This window comes from Ochotona princeps, chromosome 4 (assembly GCF_030435755.1).
Source record: "Ochotona princeps isolate mOchPri1 chromosome 4, mOchPri1.hap1, whole genome shotgun sequence".
Classification (NCBI taxonomy): Eukaryota; Metazoa; Chordata; class Mammalia; order Lagomorpha; family Ochotonidae; genus Ochotona; species Ochotona princeps.
In genome coordinates this window covers 22219360-22244275 of record NC_080835.1, presented here as the reverse complement: position 1 = coordinate 22244275, position 24916 = coordinate 22219360, and the positions used below count along the sequence as shown (strand labels likewise).

At 38.8% G+C, this 24916-nt stretch overlaps 1 pseudogene; it reads left to right on the top strand.

Moving 5' to 3' along the window:
- The first annotated feature begins 1360 nt into the window (after positions 1–1360).
- The window catches only part of LOC131479986 (E3 ubiquitin-protein ligase RNF146-like), a 146548-nt pseudogene continuing 122992 nt past the window's right edge, over positions 1361–24916 (top strand).

The window sequence follows — 24916 nt, the reverse complement described above, 5'->3', positions numbered from 1 at the left end:
TGAAAACTTTGGAACCCTGCACGTGCATGATACACCCTAAGGAGGCTCTGGGCTCTTAGCTTCAGATTGGCTCAGCTTTAGACACTCTGGCCACCTGGGGAGTGAATCAACAGATGGAAGATCTTCCTCTCTGTTTCACCTTCTCTCTGTATAACTGACTTTTTTTTGGTAGTAATGATTAATCTCCTACTGTCATATCAGATTATATGTAGCATTGTGCCTTTAATGTATGTAAAGTATTAATGCATCCAACAAGTACATTGAAATGCCAAATTTCCCCTCTTGATCGTGTTTATGGTTTGCACTTCAGTCCTAGAATCCCTTGAAGACCTACAGACTCAATGAGTTTAACAGAGACATCTACAGGTCAATCCTGGTCTACATGTGGTCACAGAATTCACTTGCAGCAACTAGGAAATCATGATATCCTAATTTCACAAAAGAAAGCATGTATAAAGAATCCAGTGAATATTTGTTTTCCAGTTTTTTTTCTGCATCTCAAATCACACCTTTCACTCTCACCATCACACAAGAAATGCTTGTAATTTGTGTATTTTATGCAATTTGAAAGTATGACTTTCCCTGCTACATCTTTCAAATTGCAATTTCTCCCATCATGTTACCTGGCAACTGAGTCTGAGCACGTTTATAATTCAATGCACCTCATGAAGGAACTATAAATACTTTTGATTCATTCTTCCAAAGCATACTAAAGGTAGCTTCTTGTACTTGGGTAAGATGTAATTTTGCCTACCTCTTCTCTCTATAAAATTACTGATTTCCCTTAGAGTATGTTTTTATTGAGAGACATTTAATTAAGATCCGATGACAAAGCAGGCCGAGCATGCTTATTTTCACATACATACATGTGCTTAGAAATGTCTATAAACTGAGCAATAAATTGAAAAAGAACCATGGATATTCCAAACTCAGTGATCAGGAAATGAGGGGAAAACAAGCGATGAGGTGTATTTTCTTGAGGAAACAGCATTTTTTCCTGATTAAATCATGTAGTGAAAAATCTGAAAGCTCACAGACAATAACTGACTTTTTCATGATTTATACCAACCTCATCTGTAATATAAACAATCTGCTAGGAAAAATAGAACAAATTTGCTTTCCTTTTTGATTTGTATTTAACATTTATTTTAACTGTTACTTCTACTTCAGTCTTTTTATTTGGCATTAAACTATAGGGCAAACATTTCTTTTTTTTATTATCTATTTTTATTTTAAAGATATATATACAGAAAGAGGGACAAACAGAACAACACAGATATTCCTTCAGTCTTCAGCTCCTACACGCAGAGCCAATCCTGAATCAAGAGCCAGGAGCTTCTTCTGGGAAACCCAAGGGGGTATGGGGATCCAAGAACTTGAACCATCCTCTGCTGCTCTCCAAGACTGTACAGGATCTGGATCGGAAGTGGAGCAGCTGGAGTCAGAACCAGATGGCAGCACTGTAGGTGGAAGGTGAGCCTGATAAGCCACCAAGCCAGCCATCAAACACTTCTTAAATATTGCATAATTTGGGGTTCAAAATTCAGTTAGTATTTTTCTCATTAAGGAAACTTTATATGAACTACATTATAATTATTAATATTAAAGTAACATACAAGGAAGATTATCATTTTCACTTTATAAAGAGGATATGTAGAATGAAAAAAAACCTTGGAAAATATCAGAATATTTCAGATATCCATGAGCTATTAAAATACAAAATAAGTTTATTCTGCAAATAAAAAAACTTCCATTTTTCTCACAATGATCATATTCCATAAGCATTATGAAAGCCACTCACATATTCCTTGAACTTTTCTGATTAATTGGGTCAATGTCAACTGTCACATGCACACACATTCAATGCAAGCAGAGATATTTAGTTGTGTATATATTGTGTGACTCAACCTTTTTAGTTTTTTTCATTTACAAATGGGAAAGAAATCTGGAAAAAGTTCTAGAATATTGTAGGAAAATAATTTAAATAATTAATAACTCTCCAAATCAAAGAACATCATATTTGGATCATTAAGTCCTTCATTATACTATTGCTAAATTATGTCATACATATATAGCCATGATAATAATGCAAGCAGTAATTTTGATAATATATATGTCCGAAATAATCCCTCTGAAAATTTGTGATAAATCTTTATACACATGATCATGTAATAAAATGAAAAATTTCTGTCACTTTCATTTGTCCTTTAGTAAAAGGCATGTGGAATAAGTGGCTTATATGCTATAGATTTAATCAGAAAATTCTGATTCCATGATAATAATATGTAAAAAATAATATTCACGAAATTATATGGTTTCTTTAAAGTTTTATTTATTCATTTAAAAGGTAAAACTACAAAGATACAGGAAGAAATGGAAAGAGAGATCTTTGTTCCATTGGGTCACTCTGCAAATGGCCCCAACAGCCAGGACTAGGACTAGGACAGGGCGAAGACAGGAGCATTGGACACCATCTATCTTTCACACATGAGTGGCATGGGTTGAAATGCTTGGTCATTCCTCCACTGGTTTCTTGGGTGCAAAAGCTGGGTGCTGGAATTGTGGCAGATCAGTCAGGCTTGAAACCATGCTCTTAAGGAATGTAAGTTTTGCAGGGACTTAGCCTGCACAAACCTTGAAATTTCAATGGAAGTAAATGAGTAGGGCTTAAATAACATCGAATCACACACTTAAAAATATTTCCACAACAATACAACAATGGCACAAGAAATATGGCTAGAAGTTCAACTACTAATAATAAATAATGTGTGTTGAATATTTCTCATTTTTGTGGTATTGTTTGTTAACTTACACTACTTCGTTTAATATTATAGTACTTATAGAGAACACCTATCTTTTACATTTTTATGTATTTCCATTGTAAAGGTAGATCAGATTTGCAGAGAGAAGAAGAGGCAGAGAGAAAGATCCCCCATCAGCTGGTTGACTACCCAAGTGGCCACAGTAGCCAGAGCAGAGACAATTCAAAGCCAGGGGTCAGGAGCTTCTTCTGGGTTTCCCACACAGGTGCTGGACCCCAAAGCTTTTGGCCTTGCTCTACAGATTTCCCAGACCATAATCAGGGAGCTGATTGGAAAGTGGGACAACTAGGACATTAAATGGTGTCACCCACACACCTACAGTTCAGTTTTACTTAATGCAGAAGGTACACAGTTCTTTGTTTTCACTCACTTGTGCCACTCCCTCCAGTGAGTCCCAGGCCTGGGTTTTTCTATTAGATTTCCACCATGGTCTCTGTAGCCACAACTCCTGGCTCACCAGTCTCCACCTCCTGTGATCCCATGCTGAGGCTGCACCGTTACCTGTACAAACTTTCGGCCACTTCTTGTTGCAACAGGTCCCAGGATTAAGGAGATACGAGGTATTCTATTTAGCTAGGTTGTTGGTGGTAGTGATCTTGCCAGAACCTGTTGACTGTTAGGTCTGAGGGCCACACAGATCTATTTTGACCTATACAATGCTGTAGTCAGTATTACTTTCCTGTGGGACCAGTGCAATGCACAGAACTCAGCAAGTTCTTGCCAGGCTCAGTGCACGCACATTTCTGCTCTGTTCCCACAGTCTCAAAACCCATGCCACACTGTACAAAATGGTGCCTGATGCAACACTACTAGAGTTCTTAATCTGCTGGCCATCAAGTGTGAGGGCTACCCAAACCTGTCTTGAGTGGAACCTGTAGGATGCCAAATTGCTGCAGTTCACTGGGCCAGAAATGAGTTCATTCCCAGTTCAGTGCATGCATAGTCCTGCCCCATAAACACCTTAAACAAAATGGCACCTGATTCGGCTCTAGGAGGCAGACTGGGCTGTGTAATCCACCCTCTTCCAGCACTACCTGTCTGGGACCTGCCGCTCTATCTCTACTGGTCAAATCAAACAAACTGGCAGGAGGAGCAGTTCTTGTCTGGATTCACCTCCTGAGGTCCCAGTAAACATCCCTACCCATTGTGTTCTGGAGTTTTGGTTAGCCAGTGGAATTCAGATCACCATTAGCTGAATGCTGATGGGGTATCAGTCACTGCAACACTACATTGTTGTTTTCACTTCTTTCCTGTGTCTATCAGTCTCCTCTGCTGTTGTTCTGTCCTCTTGTATTTCCTGGAATGTGCTCTCTCTTCTTCACACTGGCTAATATTTCTCCGTGTGTTTAAACATGTCCTTACCTATTCCACCATCTTGATTCTCTGTTATGTACTTTTAATGAACCCTATAGCTCTATATGTCTCAGTTCCACTACTATATGCCATCCCTAATGGATTAAATAGCTTAATGTGTAAACTGTACTATGAAAATTAGCTTATCATCTGGATCAAATAAAAATGAAGCAAGAAAAAGTTTGATTATTTCTCTTGGCTAATATATAATCTACAAAACCGATAGACTATAATCTGTACAGTGAAATAACAGAGATATCATCAAACTTAATCATCACAGACATGGCTTAAATTCAAGCAGGTTGTAACTAACAAATTCAGATATTGCTTCCATATGTATTAGGCAAATCAAAATTTTCATTAAATCCATATCAGAACAGTCCTTAATTTATTTCTGATATCCCTATGCAGATTTTTTAAAGCTATCAGAACTTACACCCACTAAAGAGGACTCAAAAAAACTAAATGTTTGAATAATATTGCCATGTTTCCAGGCAACCTAACTTTTTTTTTTTTTTTTACTGCAGGCCATTTTTCAAAATAAGCCTCAGGAAATGTGCTAAAAGAAACTGTGTAAAAATAAGTGTTTTTATTTAGGTGCTTGTCTCAGGCTTAAACACCAACATCCAAAAGCCTAAACCTTTCCTTGGAAACACAAGGGTAGCATCCAATATCTTTACAGTCCTAGTGTAACAGGATATATCTAATGGAATTTCCAAGGTAGAGATTCATACAACAGGAGTATAGGGTAAAAATGTTATGCAAATCAATGGGAAGGAACTATACATCAAGTATAGAAACAATTCAGAAAGGAAAATGGAGAAAGTTCCAGAAGGCATTCTTCCAATATGTCTGAAGCTTCCTACTGAGACCACCCACGTGTTGCAGTTAGCAAGTGGCAAAAGCTTGCTTTATAATGTGAAATCATTTGTATTCTGAGGAGCAACCATGCTTTAAAAGCATTTAGAAGCTTAGACATTCTGAGTAGGATTTGAGAATGCCAAGAAGCCCAGACACATGAAAGTTCAATTGCAGCTCATTAGAGAGATGGTTCTTGCTTATGTTTATGTACCATGGTTTGGTAGAGTCATTAAAGTGAGTTGTTAAGGAAGAAGTGAAATGTTTACAGAGATTTCTTTCACAGACAGGCATGGGCTATTCAGCAGATGTGGGCTATTCCCCTGTGTCTCCAAGGTGAGCTCCAATTGCTCCTGAGGTGTCTGTCCCCTGTAGCGTCGATCCACTGTCTTAGTCATTTCCCCATGTTTATGGTTCCACTGCTGCCTCCCCGCATTTGGCCTACCCACACCTGTTACCAGGGATCACACCTCCACCTTCTTAGACCATTTTGCTCTCATTACAACAGTGTTTTTGTCATTGTTTTTAAACTTCATATCAAGTGTGACGGTCTTCTTTGAGCAAAACCTATGGTACGCAAGAAATATATTCCCTTTATATTAACAAAAAAGAAAAAAAATACACATTTTTTGAAATAGAATTAAAAGATGGCTCATTTACTTTGAGACATGTCTATCAAATAGCATTTTTCACTCTACTATATCATATTACAATTTATATCTTTTTCTATATTTTCTTATTTAATTAGCAGGCAGAATGAGACAGAGTTATTTCAATAAGTGTGATACAAAATATCTACAAAATCAAGAATAAAACCCATATGATCATATTAATAGATGCAAAGACGGCAATCGATAAAATCTGAATCTATTTCATGATAAACCTTAAGACAGGCACAGAAGAATATGGCACAATGCAATATACCAAAAAACCAGCACCAACGTGAATGGAGGACGACTAGACACTTTCGCTCCGAGATCTGGTTATAGAAAAGGATGTCCACTTTCACCACTGCTCTCTGATATAGGATTGGAAATCCTACCTAGAGCTATTAGGCAGGAAAAATAAATAAGAAAATTCAAGTTGCAAATGTGTAATTAAAAGTATCTCTTCTTTTGCAAATGACACGGTTCTAATGTAGGAGACTAGAATACCCAACCTAGAGATCTTTGGAACTGATGAGCAAGTTTGACAAGATAGCAGAGTATAAAATAGATTAACATAAATTGATGCCTTTAATATACACCACCAACTGCAAGGCTGAGAAATAACTAGTAAGAAGAATCCAATTCAAACTAGCATGGAAGAATGCTCAACACCTTGGAATAAACCTAGCCAAAGATGGGAAAAACCACTATGACAAAAGTTACAATGAATTAAATGAAGAAATAAGGAAAGGCATTAAAAGATGAAGAGATTTTCCATGTTCCTAGATTGGTGGCATCAATATCAACAAAAATGTCCATATTATTCAATTTGATCTCAATCAGAATCCCCCAACATTCTTGTTGCAACTGGAAAGCATGATATAGGAACTTATCTGGAAATACAAAAGACAAGAATAACCAAAACTAACTTGAAAAAAAAAATAAAGCTGTAAGAATCACAATTCCAGACCTCAAGATATACTACAGGGCAGTGGCAATCAAAACCTCCTTGTATGGGTAGAGAAACAAAGATCAAAGGGACAGAATAGGAACCTGAGAGGTGTGCCCATGCATGTACAGCCATCTATGCTGCGAAAATAGAACTGGAAATGAAAAAAAATGAAAAAGGCTAGTCTCTTCAAGAAATACATTGGGACAATTGGATACTTCCTTGCAGAAGGAAGAAATAAGAAACCCACCTTTCACCTTTTACACAAATAAGTTCTAAAGGGCTCAAGAACCTAAATCTGCACCCAGAAACCCCCAAAAATACTAGAGGAAAACAGAAGAAACACTCCACAGATACAGGGATTGGTAAAGATTTCTCATAAAACTAACCAAAAGCATATGCAGTGTAAGCCAAAATAAACGAGAACACACCAAATGAAAAAGCCTCCATAAAGTGAGACAACCAACAAAGTGAAGAAACAGCAACAAAATGTGAGAAAATCTCTACACTCCTGACAGGGGACTGATATCGAGTATCTACAAAGAGCTTCCGAACTCAATGACAGCAAAAGAAGAAACCTATTTTAAAAAATGGGCTAAAGGATCCCGGTACAGTAGCCTAGTTGTTAAAAGTCCTCGCTTGTATGCACCTGGATCCCATATGGGGGTCAATTTTAATTCCGGCACTCCCGCTTCCCATCCAGCTCCCTGCTTGTACCCTGGAAAAGCACAAAGATATACAGAGAGGAGGAGAGAGAAAGATCTTCTCCGTCCAATTATTCACTCCCCAAGTGAGAGCAACAGCCAGTGCTGCGCTGATCCGAAGCCGGGAACCAGGAACCTCTTCCGGGTCTCCCACGCGGGTGCAGGGTCCCAAGACTTTGGGCTGTCATCGACTGCTTTCCCAGGCCACAAGCAGGGAGCTGGATGGGAAGCAGGGCTGCCAGGATTAGAACCGGCGCCCATATGGGATCCTGGCACATGCAAGGTGAGGACTTTAACCACTACCCTATCGCGCCAGGTCTAAGCCGTATCTTTCAATAATACTTGTGAGTTGGACTTTCCGGAGATACTTTTATAAATAGGTAGGCATTTCACCTCCTCATATGGGAAAAAGATGTCCTTACTGTGTCAAATAGCATGTCTCACATTGAAATTGTGAATGAAATCACCTAATGATTAGAGGATGGCATGAGGTTCTGAAAATTTATTAGTAATACTTATTACAGAATTTAAAGTAGATCTACACGTGTGTAATAGGTCTTCAAAAATCTCACTGAAAAACATGTCCTTTGAAAAAAATCCTGCATGAATTTCAGTTTTAGTCAGAATAATCTTGAATTTTGTTTTTGCCATGTCTTGATTGTAGCTGTTCCACATGTAACTTGATTTTTAAATGATACAAATGCAGTCCAGTAGGAGGCCAAAATTATTTTCATTAATAGATAATCAAATGACTGATTATTTTTGAGAGGAGAAAACAGTTTCTATCTCTTCCTCATCCAAGATGTAAGTATTAAATTCAGATGGACCATAAAACAATGCATACATTTAAACCAATCAAATGTTAGAAGAAAACACAAAACAATATATCTATAATTTGAGGACTGGGTCAAGTTTTTTTTTTTTTAATTTGTCAAATACAAACTTGAAGTGAGAAATTTAATTGTCCCCAGTGAAAATCAGGGAAGAGTTTCTTCCATTTTGTTTGAGAATTCCTTTTTTCAAAGATTTTTTTTTTTTAAATTTTTATTGCAAAGTCAGATATACAGAGAGGAGGAGAGACAGAGAGGAAGATCTTCTGTCCGATGACTCACTCCCCAAGTGACAGCACAGTTGAAGCTGAGCTGATCTGAAACCAGGTGCCAGGAACCTCTTCCAGTTCTCCCACGCAGGTGCAGGGTCCCAAGGTCTTGGGCTGTCTTCGACTGCTTTCCCAGGCCACAAGCAGGGAGCTGGATGGGAAGTGGAGCCACCGGGCTAAGAAACAGTGCCCACATGGGATCATGGCGCATCCAAAACTGAGGGTCAAAAAATTTCTTGATCTTTTTAACTTTAATATCAGTCACTGTCCCTTAAAATGGATATATGGTTGTATGTGTTTGTGTGTTTCTGTGTGTTCATTGTAAAGGCAGATCAGATTTTATAGAGAAAAGAAGAGACAGTAATATCTTCAATCCATTGGTTCACTCAGCAGGGAGCTGGATGGGAAGTGGAACAGCTGGCACATGAATTGGTGAGCATATGGGATCCTAGCATTTGCAAGGCAAGGATTTAGCCACTGAACCACCATGCTGAGCTGGATTAGGTTTTATAAAAGTTAATCCAACCTCTGCTCAGCTTTTTAAAGTCTGACAATGACTGTCTCAAGAACCTGGTGAGTTTTTTTTTTAAATGTAATTATCAAGGAAGTTTAAGCCCACATTTATGAAGTATAGATTGGAAGGTCTACCTTCACTGGGAGAAGATATTTGAGTCACATAAAGATACAGGTTTGTTTTACCTTATATAAAGTCAGTTCATTAACACTGGTGGTCACTTCCATGACCAGTTGATGCTTAAGTGCAATTTGTAACAAATGATGCTGCCACACCTTCTTTGGGCAGGACCACTCAGTACTTAGCCTGAGGGCACAGATGAAGTGGGTCATCACCTTGTGGCTTCATAAAAGGAAGAACATTCACTTGTTGCCTCCTGTGACTGAACACCTGCGATGTGCTCCCTGTTATGGTGTAATGAATATTCAGTAACTCAAATATTTTCTTTCTCTGCAACATTCACAAAGAATTTTTTTTCGTGGTTTGGAAAATTCATTTTTGAGTTTATTTTCTCACAATTCTTTCGCCAAGGACATAGTGTCTGGCAGGACCGATTAAATGGTCCAGTTAAAGTTCTGTCATAACACATCCATCAGGTAAGAGACCCTGACTTGATAAAATTGTCCTTGTGGCTATCATCTTTCTGGAATACTGGCTGGATTTATTACCCTATATAAATTCAAGAATTTTGGTAGAGAATATACTATCTACATCACAACTGTTCAGGCCAATATCTTAACTAAGGAAGAATGGTGACTGGATCCCATCATTGTACTATGGACCATTAGAAGATGAAATAGCTTTGCAGCATGAGAAGTTATAAGAATACTATTTAGACAGCTCTAAATGGACAAAACTCAGCCTTGAGGCACCAGGTGAATGACTTTAATTCTGTCAAGGGGTTTTCAGAGGTGATAACTGGTAAATCACGAACATCAATAGCATTTTATCAGACCATTCGACCTGTGCGCTGTTAATTTTTGCTTTTATTGGAAATGCAGATTTCCAGAGAGAAGGAAAGACAAAGATCTTGCTTCCGCTGATTCACTCCCCAAGTTGCCACCATGAATTCAGCTGAGCCAATCAGAAGCCAGGAGCTTCTTCCAGCTCTCCCATGAGGACGCAGGGGCCCAAGGCTTTGGGCCATTTCAACTGCTTTCCCAGACCACAAACAGGGAGCTGGATGGGAAGCGGAGCAGCTGGGAAATGGACAGACACCTATATGGGATCCCAGTCCGTGTAGGTAAGGATTTAGCCACTTAGTCATCTCACAGTGCCCTGCCATTGCCTTTCCAGATGGATAAGTAGTGATAGTTATCTTGCAATTTCCTCTAAAACTTCTTGTTTTCCACGTGGTACTAAATTAAACAGTGTTTGGGAAAATGTGCTCACCTTTCTACTACATTTATCCTTCAAGCTTTTCGTTCAGACAGCTTCTCTTACGGAAAATGTATTGTTTTTCCTCATGATTCTCCTTTATACTTAATGGGGAGAGACAGTTTGGAACATGGAGTTTTCCATTAGACACCTGGTTTGGTGTCTTAAGAAATAAAAGGGATGTGGCAGAGAGGCAGTAACAGCCCAGGCCAGAAAAGTACTTTAACCTGAAACTCGTTAGTAAATTACTTAGTGCCCTAGAAAAAAAAGTTAGTTAAACTTGGGATAGAAAACCAGTAAAAATAACCTACCAAGGGTAAGCTGTCATTATGATTGTCAGAGCTAAAATGTAAGCAATGAAATTCATAGTAAACAAAGCTCTGGGACAATTAAAAACCGAAGCACCTACCATGTCATGTTATAATACTCTGTAACATGCCCATATTTTTTTCTAAAGAAAGATGGGAAATTTAACAAAGCTGGAGCAAACAACTAGTTAGTAGGATTTTATAATATTTTACAATCTCAGTAGTTTTTAAATCTGTGAATGTCCTGAATCCTAACTTCAGTACCACTGACTGAAATATATTATCTATATTTGAATTGTGTTTTTCACTTAATTTCTGTATTTTTACTGGAAAGTCAGATATTCAGAGAGGAAAGGACAGAGGGGAAGATCTTCCGTCCGATGATTCATTCCCCAGGTGGCAGTAATGGCTGGAGCTGAGCAGATCTGAAGCCAGGAGCCAGGAGCTTCTTCTGGGTGTCCTAACAGCTAAAGTCCTTGCCCTGCATCCGCTGATATCCTCTGTGGGCTCCATTTTTCATCTGGCTGGTCCACTTCCCATCCACTCCCTGATTGTGGTCTGGGAAAGCAGTAAAGCATGGCTCAAAGCCTTGGATTCCTGTGCCTTCATGGGAGACCCAGAAGAAGCTCCTGGTTCCTGGCTTTGGATGAACTCAGATCTGGCCATTGCGGCCACTTGGGGAGTGAATCAGTGCACAGAAGATCTTTCTGTGTCTCTCCTTCTCTGTCTGAATATAACTGCCTTTCCAATAAAGATTAATAAATCTTTAAAATTAAAATTATTATTTTCAGACTCACAATGAAAAATTAGTGCAAAAATAATATTTTAAAATATTTTATTTACTCATGGAAGAATAATGCCCCACTTGATAATTTGTAATATTATAAAAGTGAAACAAAATATTAATGTACTTGTTGCCAGCTGTAGGACAGTGTGTTATAATCCAGGGGACAGTTTCCTTGGGGGAAAAAGAAAGTAATGCCAGAGTAAAATAATTTTATGGACAATATTCTATTACAGACAGTGATCCTAGCTTTAGAAGAGTGGATAAAACTTGCAAAGGAGTTTTTAAAAAGTTTTCCACAGGTCCTCTAATTTGCGTCCTGGAATATAGTGAGGCTTTTGAGCAATTGAAATTGGTCTAGCCTCTAGCTAGAAATTCCTTTTCTTATTATAACTTGTATAATGTTGAATGATAGAGTAATCAGAACAAAGATAGCTTACCTAAGATTTCATAGGGAGACACAGTTTCTTTAATAGTATCTTGGAAACTTGTTTGTTGTCACTTAACTATGTAGAAGTATATAGACATCAACTGATTCAGAGTATTTACTAGAATATACATTCTAGAATTAATATGAATCTATTAGTAAATACTTATTTGTTACCTATCACAAAATGCATTTGTTAAATTTGATACCTTCACTCAAGAGAAATTAAACACCACATAAAAATTCTAGTTGATCTGTCAAAATCTGTTTTTCAGAGATCAGTAATTAACGATTAGGACCACAGAGCGTTAAAGGCTGAGTTCTCTTCCTTCCTTCTCATTTAAGAGAGTGTCAATTGATATGGGGGGAGAGCTTGGGGAGGGGCTGGGGAAATCCCAGAGCCTATGAAACTGTGTCATAAAATGAAATAATAATAATAATAATAATAATAATAATAATAATAATAAAGAGAGTGTCTAAAGGCCATGATCTCACAGAGATGGAATTATTTTTACTCAATTCTGAAAAATTCTAATATTATAAGTTTCATTTCTTATATGATATGGAACCTTTGGGGACTTATCACAAAAGACAGAAAATCTTGTATCAAATAGTGCATTAATGCAATGAGAAATGTCAGAAGTGAAAATCTAATCATGTGGTTATTAAGTTCTGGATTCAGAACTGAGGAAGACTATGCATATGAGAAGTGATGCATGAAGCAAACATTCAATTATATTAGGTGGTAATGATACAATAATATTGTACAAGGATGAATTTGTGCTGTATATGTTAGAGATTCAGCAGATTCTTGCTTTCTTCATTTCTTAACAATGTGTCAGGGACATGTGGTGTATGGATAGGTAAGCTATTGCTGCAATGTCACATTACCTTTGAAGCTAGTTGGTTACATCTTTAAGAGGTTTGGTGGAGAAGATAATAAATTCTGTGTGAAGAGTAATAAAATACTCCAATCTTATTTTTAAAAAGTATTTTTTCTAACTTGCTGAAAGTGGGTGTATTCACACAGATGGATAAATTCAGTTCACAAAGAATCCCAGCACTGCACTTATGTCAACTGCTATCGAGTGGCTCCATCTGTTAGTAAACTAAATTCAATGACATTTCCTCTCATATAACCTTAGAATTGTTCTTGAGGCATTGCTTAGCCTCTGGACAGCATTGCCAATACAGTTTAGCTAACTGTGAGACCCGCCTGTCAGCTACCTCAGCTCTGATTTCCAACCATTTGAGAGTAATTATTCCCCAGATGTTCTAGCATGACCTGTGCAATATGCAATTTACAGTTTGACCAAAAATTCTGATAGACTTAAACCTGGTCTCCTGCCAACTAAAATAGGAAGCAGATTATTGATTCCCCAATATCTTAGGTGCTAAAGCTAAGAAAGAACTATGGGCACTTTCTTTTGATTATAGATTTGAGAAAGAATAGGTTTCTTGATCAAACTGTATTTGCAAAAAGAGTTGAAATAATTGCTAGCATATTTTTCTTTCTTTCTAGTTTATTTAATCCGGACTACTTGAGATAAGCAATTTCATGTCATAACATCTGTGTCAATTTACATTAGACAACTTTTGCCTAAGAGTAAATGATTGATGAAACTTAATGTCAAACGTCAGCTAGTTCTTATTCCAGCTGTCTCCATTTAACCTCTGTTGACATATAAAAAAATTAGGTAAAACTTTGGAAAAGACATGGCAATGAAGATCATAATATCACTTAAAATACATAACTATGTAATAAAAAGACAAGCGTGAAAAGATAAATGGAAAAAAATAAAATTACCTGACAAATTAGTGAATGTTTGACTTTTACCTGGTTTGATATTTACAGATTCCCTCTACTGTTGGAAAAAAAAAAAGTTGAAAATCTCAGATAGCTGAATACGTTGAAGCTACAGTAACTTCAATTGCACTAAGATAAGAAAAGGAAGGACCAGAATTCCAGGAGCTTCACTGATGGAAATTTTAATCAAAGAAGTGTGAAAAAATAAAATACACAAAACAAGATTCTTTGAACCCAAAGGAGGCAAGACATGGTTGCAGGTGGTCACACAAAACATCCAGATGCTGGCAGTAGCTACCATCATCCTGAGATGAAGTGGAAACGTAATGCCTTGCTGCTCAACATTTCCAGCTGGAAACAAATCCATAGCCACCCACTACCTTCTGCTCCTTCACCCTGGGAGCTGACTAGCATCAGACTACTGCCAGACTCAGAACAGGAAGAACACTTGATCCTTTCCCAAGGCTCACTCCTCTGGAGTGCCATGCTTGCAATGAATAACGCAGTTGACTCTGCTCCTACCAATGTCAGAACCAGCATCAGAAAGAGTCTGCAGCAGCTCTGTCACTGCTATCATTTGAGTGAGGAAGCTGTGGTCTACAATCACTGAATCTGGACCTGAATGCTAATGCAGGATCGGGGATAGGGTGAGGATGGCAGATTACAACCTACACCCATAAACCAAGAGCTTCTAATCCCACCTGGAAGTGTCCAGGTAAATAATGGGGAGGAATAACCATCTTAAGGTGAGTACTAGCTGCCATAGTTCTTTTGAAAGTGGGGCTGGGGATTTTGTATAAAAAGCAAATCCGTCATCCCAGTGACTTGAAGAGTGACGTGGAGAGTGTGGAGGGATGTGTCAGTCATCGAAGCCTGTGAGGCTTTCACCTACCACCTCTATCACTGGTGCCTGCGTGCAGACTGCTAGGGTGGAACATCAACATCCAACCAGCTGTGGGAACACCTGGGCTGTCTCGGTGGAGGGAGCATTTCTGCTGTCCTTTTTTGCCACCTGTTCTTTGTGACTCTGAGAGCCCTGCTCACTCTGACAGTAAGAATTCTGTGACTGAACAATAAGGCATGGAATACAGCAAAGTCTATTTAGTGTCACTGTGTCTGTGCCTGGCTTCCAAGTCTCTGAGCTCACTGAGGGCCTGGGGTGCACCACTGCAGATTCCATGCTTACATGAAGCCTTTTTGTGATTCTTGTGATTGTGTGCGGAGTCTCCACTGTGGGCTTCAGTTCATGATAGGTTAGATAGGGAACCAATCCAGATATCTACCAACTGATTGACTAAAGAAAATGTGATATTTGTATCCTATGGGTTCTATCAGGACATAGAAAAATATTGAAACTTCTGTATTTTTCCAAAAAATGAATGTACCCGGGTACAATTTGCTTAGCAAAATAAGCCGGTTCAAAGAAGGTAAATATATGTTTGCCCTGATCTGTGAGAACTAATACACAAAGTATAAATGATGTATTCATTGGTATTGATGATGTTGATGATTACATTTATAATTATTGATGACATCAGTATCAAAATGGATATTTGGAGATTTGATTATTATTATAACCCTCATCGATACTCTTGAGTAACATCCACTTTTTTTGTTGTTTTGTTTTGTTTTCTGTTATCTGTTGAATACTTTGCCTAATGAAGTATTAAGTCTGTGATTGTCAAGAGAACTATAAGTACACAATTGCAAAAATTTGAAAAATAAGGAATAATAAGAAAGGTTGAGGTTGGGTAGATAAGGGAGCAAGAGTAGTGATGGGAAGCGTCACTATGCTTAGCAATTTGTGTAGGAAATACATGAAATTTGCTCACATTTTTAAAAGGATGAAATATAAAAGTTCAAAGCACTAACACATGCAAAAGGATCATTTAAAATATTAAGATTGTGCATAAATGCTCCCATGAATATCCAGGCTTTATTAATATTATATTCTTTAATATGTTTTTCTCGGGGATCCGGCTAGGGGCTCAAGCCAAAACCACCCTGCAAGGCGGTGGCTGAGCCCTTGGTCTTCTCCACGCCTGGGAGCAATGATCCTTCTGGTTCGCAACATCCGGTTCGTACCATGAGGGCCATTTGGGAGCTGGACTAATCTAGCTCCGTTCTGCCACCATGAAGGCAGGACAAGTCAGGGCAGATTCCATTCTTGGGGCTGGGGATGGACTGAACCACTCCACAGGGTGGCAGCTGCGGGGAGGCGTCTCTGCTAAGTGGGATCCGGCTAGGGGCTCAAGCCAAAACCACCCCGCAAGGCGGAGGCTGAGCCCTTGGCACCGGGCGGCCAGTGCATCAATTGGTGCCAGGCTCTGCCTGTTGGCCACCCAGCGGCGAGCTCTGGGGTTTTTATGATTTGTAATAGCTCTTCAGGGACTCTCATGAATCAGACCAACTTTAGTATAGGTGACACATGAATTCCTGGTGATTGCCAGTGATAGGGACATGTGACTTTGCGCTTGCACCTGCTGGTCTACTTTAGTCAGGGATTCTGGGCCACAGAGTTTAGGACAGAGGCCAGAACAGCTGAGGACCTGAAACAAGCTGAGTCAGAGCAGCAACTGTCAGGAGAGTGATCTGCAGCTAGGAGCAGGCCAAGTTGGGGAACTGGGGGGACACCCTAACTGGTTTGAGCTTCCCACCAAGGGGCACGTGTGCTGGAATGGGGGCTGCGTTCTATCTAGGAAACAGTTGTAGTCACCCGGGGCACTAGTGTGGCAGGGATTGGATACACCAGGCTGGGCCAGACCCCAACACCATCTGGTGTCCTGGGGAACCAGGGTAGATGTGGGACTGACTAGGCTAGGACTCAACCCCCTACTGAGCCATGTGTGAGCTGTATGTGGGTATGGACTAGCCATGGCTGGGCTGAAGCATCCAACAACAAGAACCAGAATGGGGTGAAAGCCAGCCAAGAAAAGCCACTGTTCCTGCTAGGACAGAAGGTGAACTGAGAAGGGCTGGCTCATGGACCCCCTGGTATGCACAAAATAAGCACAAGAAGTACGATGGGAAACAGCCCAGGATAGGCCATGGAAAGTTTCCCACTGGCATACATTTGGCATGGGTCAGGGGTGGACCAGGCAGAATCGGTTCATGTCATCCACTGACAAACCCGAACGCCAGAACAGAGTTTGGGTGGGGCCAGGTTTGGTCATGACAAAAATCAGTGCACAATATGGAATGTCAGGGTGAGATTGCCTGTACTGGATTTGAATGCAGCACCCAACCAACACGCGTGAGAACCAGGAAGGGAGAGGGCAGAACCAGCGGGGGGATTGAGGGGCTGGTCCCCTCACTGGACAGCTACTCCCACTGGATAGCGTGGGCTGGGATGGGGACAGACCAGACTGGGCAGGGCTGCAACACCTGAGCGCCGCATGTGGACTAGACAAGGGAAAAGCCAGGCTGGGCTGATTATTCCTGCCGGTACAAGCATAAATTGGAGTGGGTGAAGGTTGTTTGGGCTTAGCCACAGGCAGCTGGCAGAAGCTGGCACTGGGGGGATCCCCCCTCTTGGGTCACTACTCCCGCGGGAGGGCATGAAAACTAGGAAGGGGGCTGGGGTGACTAGACGGAGAGGCACTCAACAACATCCGTGAGGGCTGGATAGTTGAGTTGGTTAGAAGGAACTAAGCTTTAATACCCATTGACAGGTACAGGAGCCAAATGGGATGCGGGACAGATTGGACTAGTCTGCTATGCATGCTAGCAGGTCAGGGTTGGGGGGAGGGGCCTGGTGGGAGTTATTATGGGTCACCCCAACTGGGCTGAAGCTCCCACTGGTTGATGAAAGGGTCGAGGATGTGCTGGGCAGAACCAGGCTGGACTGCAACACCCATAGGTTCCAGTGCAAGTCGGGACTGAGAGCAGAACCAACCCAGCAATTGCAACCACCAGCTGATCGTGGCAATGGACTGTGCCAGGCCCGGTGCTTGCTAGAATATGCGAGAATCTGATCTGGGAATACCTCAAAGTTTCTTTGGAGATCTCCCCAATTGAACTGCTGGACTCAGAACCCTAGCCAAGAAAAGATGGAGGGCAGAACAAATCAATAAATCACCTCAGCTATATGCTGGGCAGCAAAATACTGGGTAAATGAAGACTCTATGATGGACTGTGACAATCAGTGGATTCTTCAATGATCTCATCGAGCTGGGAGTGGCAAGATTGGCAGTGATCCATAACTGGAGAACTATTAAAACCACTTGATCAAGTATCTCAGAGCATGCTCCACATCCGGGACTTTGGGCGGGTGGGAGACTGGGTGGGACTTCTCCCTCAATATCCCCCTTTACTTCAGATACATGAAGGAAACAATATGGACATAAAAGTCTTACCCACTTCCCTATATCCTCTGAACCTTTGTACCGTATTTAACTATGTAAAGATTGTCAACAATATAATAATAAAATAAATAAATAAATAATATTAAAAAATTAAAAATGCTTTTCTCAAAACATGGTATCTTTTAATAATATGTTCAAATATATTTTTAAGGAGAAGATTGTTTTATAATTAAGGAATAAAATATAAAAAGCTCATCACTACAGTTTGGTCTTAATAAAGTCTTATCCAGAAAAAAAAATTAATTCCACTACTATTGTTGGTGAAATGGGTGTGCTTTCTTTCAAAATTAAGTGTAAAAATTATTAAGGAAAACAATAAAATCAGAAACAAGTGCAAGAGTAAAAGAAACTTATTTTACAAAGCAAAATGAAAGGAAAGAATTCCATATGTGGAAACGTGCTCACAAGGAATGCCTGACCGAAACATTCAACAGCAAGAAAAAAAAAATGCCTTGGATTTTCAGTTCTTTTTATTTATTTTTTCTTTTTTATTTTTCTTCAGTTATAAAACATTGGTGTGAGACATTGTGGGATCCAGGTGACTGGGGGCTCATAAGGAATATCCTTGGGTAGAACTAATTGGTTAGCAACATTTCTTCTTTTAACTGCAAATATATGTATATATTTATAAATGTAATTTATAAATTAATTATAAAATAATTTATAAATTAAATATATAAATACAAACATATAAATATATATTTATATATATAAATATAACTATTTAATTTTTATTGTAAAGTCAGATATATACAGAGGAGGAGAGATAGAGAGCAAGAACTTCCATCTGTTGAGTCTCTCCCTGAGAGGCCACAATGGCTGCAGCTGAGCCAATCCTAAGCCAGGATCCTGGAACCTCTTCCAGGTTTTGTCTTCTATGTGGGTGCAGGTCACCCAAGGCTTGGGCCATTCTTGACTGCTTTCCCAGGCCACAAGCTGGGAGCTGAATTGGAAGCAGGACTGCTGAGACATGAACAGGTCCCCATATGGTATCCCTGGCACATGTAAGGTGAGTACTTTAGCTTCTAGGTTACCATGCCGGGCCCATTCTACAGTTTTTGCTTAATTACACATTTTGGGGGATAAAAGCTTGTCACTCTGTATTGCTTAAATTCAAAACTAAGCCCTTTTACTGTTAAACGATGACATTTCAACAAATAACCATTCAGTTACTTTTGACTAATACATTTTTCTTATTTCAAACTAGCACAACTAAAATAGTGTAAATGATGCTTTTATAGAATAAGATGGAGTTTTAAGGCAAAATATACAGTGCATGCAATTCTAAGAAGTACAGTGCTGGACCTATCCAAACATGCCTGTCACTTAGATTATGGTGGTTATCTTACCACATAGTCTTTGACAAGGTAAGCCCACATGACACCCTGATTTCCCAAGGTACAGGAGCCTTGACCTTAAACAATCAACATATGCTATTCATCAATCAGTTTCTAATTAGTAATAGCTAATCATTACTATTGACCTACAGGTGGACACACAATTCCTGTTAGCTCAGTCTAATGTTTCTCCTTTGGAATAAATGCATAGCTAGCCACAGCACTGAATGTAAAGAGGGGACCTGTTATTGCTGCTGATATTGACAGTTGTTCTTCTGTCTTGAGTGAAGAATGAAAACAATTGAGACAACTGTAGCATCAATAGTTTTTTTTTTTTGCATTTGAAACATCCCATTAGTGAAAAATGAATGTTTTCAGCCTAACAGTTTAGATTGGATTTCCTTTAAAATTAGGCTGAAAGTATTTTCCACTGACAAAGCAAATTGGCAGGTCTTTTTTTCAAATCCAGTCTTGTCTGACTCCAAATCAAATTATTTTCCATGATGCTTGAAATAAATGGAGCATATCTTCAGTGACATTGTGAATCAACAAATTCCAACCTGAAATGACATGACTTGTTATATCTTGTTTGCATATTTGTCAAATATTTGATTATTTAGATATCTTGAAAATGGCAATAAATGTGTATACATGATACTATTTCAACACATGACTAAATTGAACAATTGCTTTAAAACTCTAATTACATATCTAATTCATAAGTTGAATTCCAAGCACTTTAAGCATGCTCTATCTTTGCTATTATGAAAATTACACAAGTTACTATTCAAGTTATTTTAATTCCATGTTCATGATACTTATTTCTCTTTTCAGCAACAAGTTGCAAGTGAGTTGGCATTTTAATATTTTTCTACAATGTTGTACAAGCATATCTTGTACAGTTTATAATTCCAAAACTATGACTTTCTGTTTTAAGAAAAGTCAGTCAAAGTGAGGAATAAATTAGAAGAAGAATGTATCTGACACCTCCTTACTGCAGCTACATTTCTGGTTTCTTAAATAAATAAATAAAAGATCCAAGATTAAAGGCATGTTTTCATCTTGATTTTATTATTATTATGGAAGCTCTGCTATCAAGAATATGAACCACAAAGAAAACTCCTGAGAAATAATTTGATATGTCTGTTACCATTGGTAGGGGAATAATATCAGCAAATACAGAAACAAAATGTAAATACAAATATATCAATGTCTATATATAAAATTTCCAAAGTATTGAGAAAAATCACTTGTTTGGCAATATTGTCTCATTAAGATCTTTCTGTCTTTTAAAGTAGATTTTGTGAGTTTGTGCCTGTTGTAGCAAACGCAACGATCCAAGGCAAGGTAAAACATTAAATAGATGAAATAAATAGAAAGTGAGAACCATTAAATAAACTTAATACAGAGCCAGATGGGAAACCCAGCTGTATGCAAGAGCCAACTTCATCCATGTGATAAGATGTGAAATTCATCAATGCATGGGATTAAGAAAATTATTTATTCTTTATTATTGATGCTGATAGTGTAACAGAAATAAATTCACAATATGGATGTTCTGCTTTATTACTTGACTTACTTTTTAAAAATCACGTGTGCATATTGGCACCAATTTTATCTTTTTATTTTATTTTTAATATTGTTTATGCGGTTGAGAAGGATGCACACACATGAATGCCTTTGATTAGGGTAGGGAGGTTTGGGTACGGAGGAAAGTGGGCAAGACACAGGTTCAGTTTTTGTTTGTTTGTTTGTTTTGTTGTTTTTGTTTTTTTCTCCTGTGTCAGCAGGAGAGGAGTGAGAGGGGATCACTCCGTGCTGTCAAATACATCATCAGCATGTTATTCGATAACTCCTTAGAAACCCCCAATGTAGAGGAAGAGTGTTCCAAGAGTGTTACTAGAGTGGTTTGATAGTTCTGAGAAGTTGTTGGTTTTGTAGCGCCAGGACAGATAAAATCTTTCCAAGGTATATTGGTTGATAAGGTCGACCTTAGTGCAGCCACAGCGTCTTGTATCTTAGAAGGAACACATCACAAAGTCAAGACAATACTGAAAAAGTTTGCAGTGAGATGATGAAGTATGAAACAAATAGTTGATTTGAAGAAGAAAAATAACCTTGGAAAGAATGACTTCAGGGGTAAAACCATGAGCCAGGATATGTATATTAACAAATACAACTATAAAAGCATCTAAAAAAGAAATGCAAATAAACCATTCTTTGAAGGAGTTCATTGCTTAAAAGTGCAGAAATTAATGTGTTATCCGGAATGGTTAGAATGATCAAAGGATAGGCCAATGTAAGCTAACATAAAAAATTGGAGAGATGTGTTAGAGAAAATCTAGCTAATAATGGAAACATGACAATGAGTCCTGGGTCATCAGCTTGGATTTCTTCACAGAGGGTAGATATACTTTGGCAGAAATGGAGAGAAACTATAAAGCCGCCCTTTCTTGCTATGGAGAGCTACATTTTGGATACCTTCAATCAGCTTCATAGCACTGGATTCACATCATCTACTCCGAATGACGCTGGTTGGCCAAACACAATGGTCAAATAGAGTGGTTTTGGAGAAGCAGTCACGGCCACCTTCATAGGAATGAGCAAAGGATCATTAAATTCCAATGAAAGTCTTACACAGCATATAAAGTTGTGTTGTTCAGCATTTATATAACTGTTTGATGGCGTTATACGCATGGAGTCTGTAATCCAAAGATGTTCAAGAAAAGTTAATTTATCAGAAAAGACAAATTATTCAGATCCATGTTTCCAATTTGTCTCCTTTCCCCAGAAAACAATACACATGCAGATGGACACCAGTGTATCTTGCCAAAGGGCACTGTGACACCATTTTCTCCGTTTCAGTAGATTACTGCTAAAGTCAATTTTAGCAATTCCTTTTATATGCCACTGTCTCAATAGTACCTACACTTCCAAGTACAGAGTACCGTCCTGTGAATATTGAGAGATGATATGAATTACTACTAAGAGAGACAGTCATAAGATGAAAAAAAAAAAGATACAAAAATAAAGCATTCTCTAGAAAGAAAGACATTTATTCTTTATTTCCTATGATTTTTTTGTGTGTCAAGAAATATATGTTCTATTGCCATTTAACGTTTGCAGACATGAGTAGGCAGAACTGGTCAAGTGGTTGGGCTCCTGCTATGCTCATGGGTGATCTAGTTAGAGTCTTTGGCTCCCAGTTTTGTCCCGTGAACCACCATTCCTTATGGGCCTTTGGTGAATAAACACGTTGCAGTGCTTTCTGCATTCTTTCATTGTCTCATTGTTGCTGGCATTTCCTCAATTAACTGATTACAGCATGATTGAAGTTGTTCATTTTGCTGTCTATATGAGCGGCAGCCAGCTATAAAGGGAAATCTTCCACGAGCTAGATCACACCCCACGTGACTGTAAGATCTGAAGCCCGCAAGGGCACTGAAGGCAGGAACTGGTAAAAAAAAATCCTGGTCTTCCAGTTGAGTGATAGAAAAAGTTACTTGAGCCATCACCATAGCCTTCTAGAGTTTGCCTGATTAGGCAACTAGAATCAGTAGACAGAGATGAAACTTGAACCCCAATACTTCAACTTGGAAGAATATAGAATGCCAAGCTAAATGCCCATTTAAAAATGTGGGCCTGGTGTGATGGCCTAGGAGCAAAAGCCCTCGCCTTGAATGGGCCGGGATCTCATATGGGCGCCAGTTCTAATCCTGGCAGCTCCACTTCCCATCTAGCTCCCTGCTTGTGACATGGGAAAGCAGTTGAAGGTGGCCCAAAGCCTTGGGACCCTGCACCCATGTTGAAAACCTGGAGGAAATTCCTGGCACCTGACTTCGGATCGGCGCAGCATCAGCTATTGCACTCATTTGGGCAGTGAATCATCGGAAGGAAAATCTTCTTGTCTCTCCTCCTCTCTGTATATCTGAATTTGCAATAAAGATAAAGAAATCTTAAAAAATTGTAATATTGTAAGTAAAAAAGTGAAATTATAGTGTTCAAATATGCACATCTGCTAACATAATATCACAGGGTTTGACACAGACTATTTGTTTTGCATTTTTGTCAAGAGAATGACATATTAAAATGTGAAGATTTTCTTTTTTACATACAAATTGTTTTAAATATATACTGGCTAACACTGTTATAGGGAATACCCAAAGAGATACTTTTAAATGATGTGTCAGGCAGTGATGAGAACAATCAATCCTCAATTTGCAAGTTTTCTTAGTATTTACGATCTGAGATAAACTTTCTCTAAAAGCGTGTAAAATGGTATGTCTCTGGGATAATGAAATCTAAAACATCAATGGAGATTCAGTATTGATATGAATTAAAAATGGAAAAAAACTGACCATATGGCAAGCAGGTATGGTTACAAGCATCTGAGCCTATGTTTGACTGTAAGCTGTCAGATTTATGACATTCACTTTGTAGCTAGCAGAGTGTACAACAGTTATAAATATAACAGATAAAAAATAAGGGCATAAACAAGCTGTTGAAACTATTTAGTCAATTTATACTTATTAATTTGATTTTTAGATATATTTTTTTAAGATTTGTTTATTTTTAGTGTTAAGTCAGATATACAGAGAGGAGGAGAGACATAGAGAAAGATCTTCCGTCCAATGATTCACTCCCCAAGTGACCGCAACGACAGGTGCTGCGCCAATCCAAAGCCAGGAGCCAGGAACTTCCTCCAAATTTTCCATGTAAGTGCAAGGTCCCAAGGCTTTGGGCTGTCTTCCACTGCTTTCCCAGGCCACAAGCAGGGAACTGGATGGGAAGTGGAGCTGCCAGGATTAGAACTTAATTCTGATTTTTCAATTCCATTCATGTATAATTGTCATCCTGTCATGTTTTAAGCAAGAATAACTACTTCTCTTGAGTAAAAATTTAGGCACTCTCAAAATGTTAAAGGAACTAGAATTGTACTTCATCTTTACTCAAATCTGATAGCCATAAATTTCTTTCTCAAAATGGGGCTTGCAATACTAACCTGCAGCTGTTACACAGTGTTCATCCGTTGAGATGCATTTCCTGACACTGTTAGCACTAGTACTAATTTATTTAATCTGTACTCCAGCCACATCAGACTATTAATCAAAGGTCTTAAAGACAATAATCACTAAATTTCTCTAGCTCAATTCAGTAACTTGAATCACTTCAATAACTAAAATTAAATGATATCGTCCTAATGTGTGTGTGTGTACACTTCACACAGTGCCTGATAAGTAGGAGTCTCGTTTGATGCTTGTGGCTTCCTTGAGGAGGGCCTGCCTTTAAAGTCCCTTGATAATTTCATACAAGATGGCAACATTTTTCGTAAACGGGTTTCATGACTAACCCAAGTACCATCCTATCAATGCAAGAGGATTCATTATATCAAATCTTTGAGTAGATGCATGGTCATTCTAAAACAGTTTGACATGTCTCACCTGTCCATAAGAAACACAGAGAGTAAAGAGATCAGTGGGACAGTCGAACTCCCCTGTGTTTTGTGTTCAGTTGTTTTGGATGCTTCAACGTTAGGGAAAAAAAGAGGACGCAGCAGAGTGCCCAC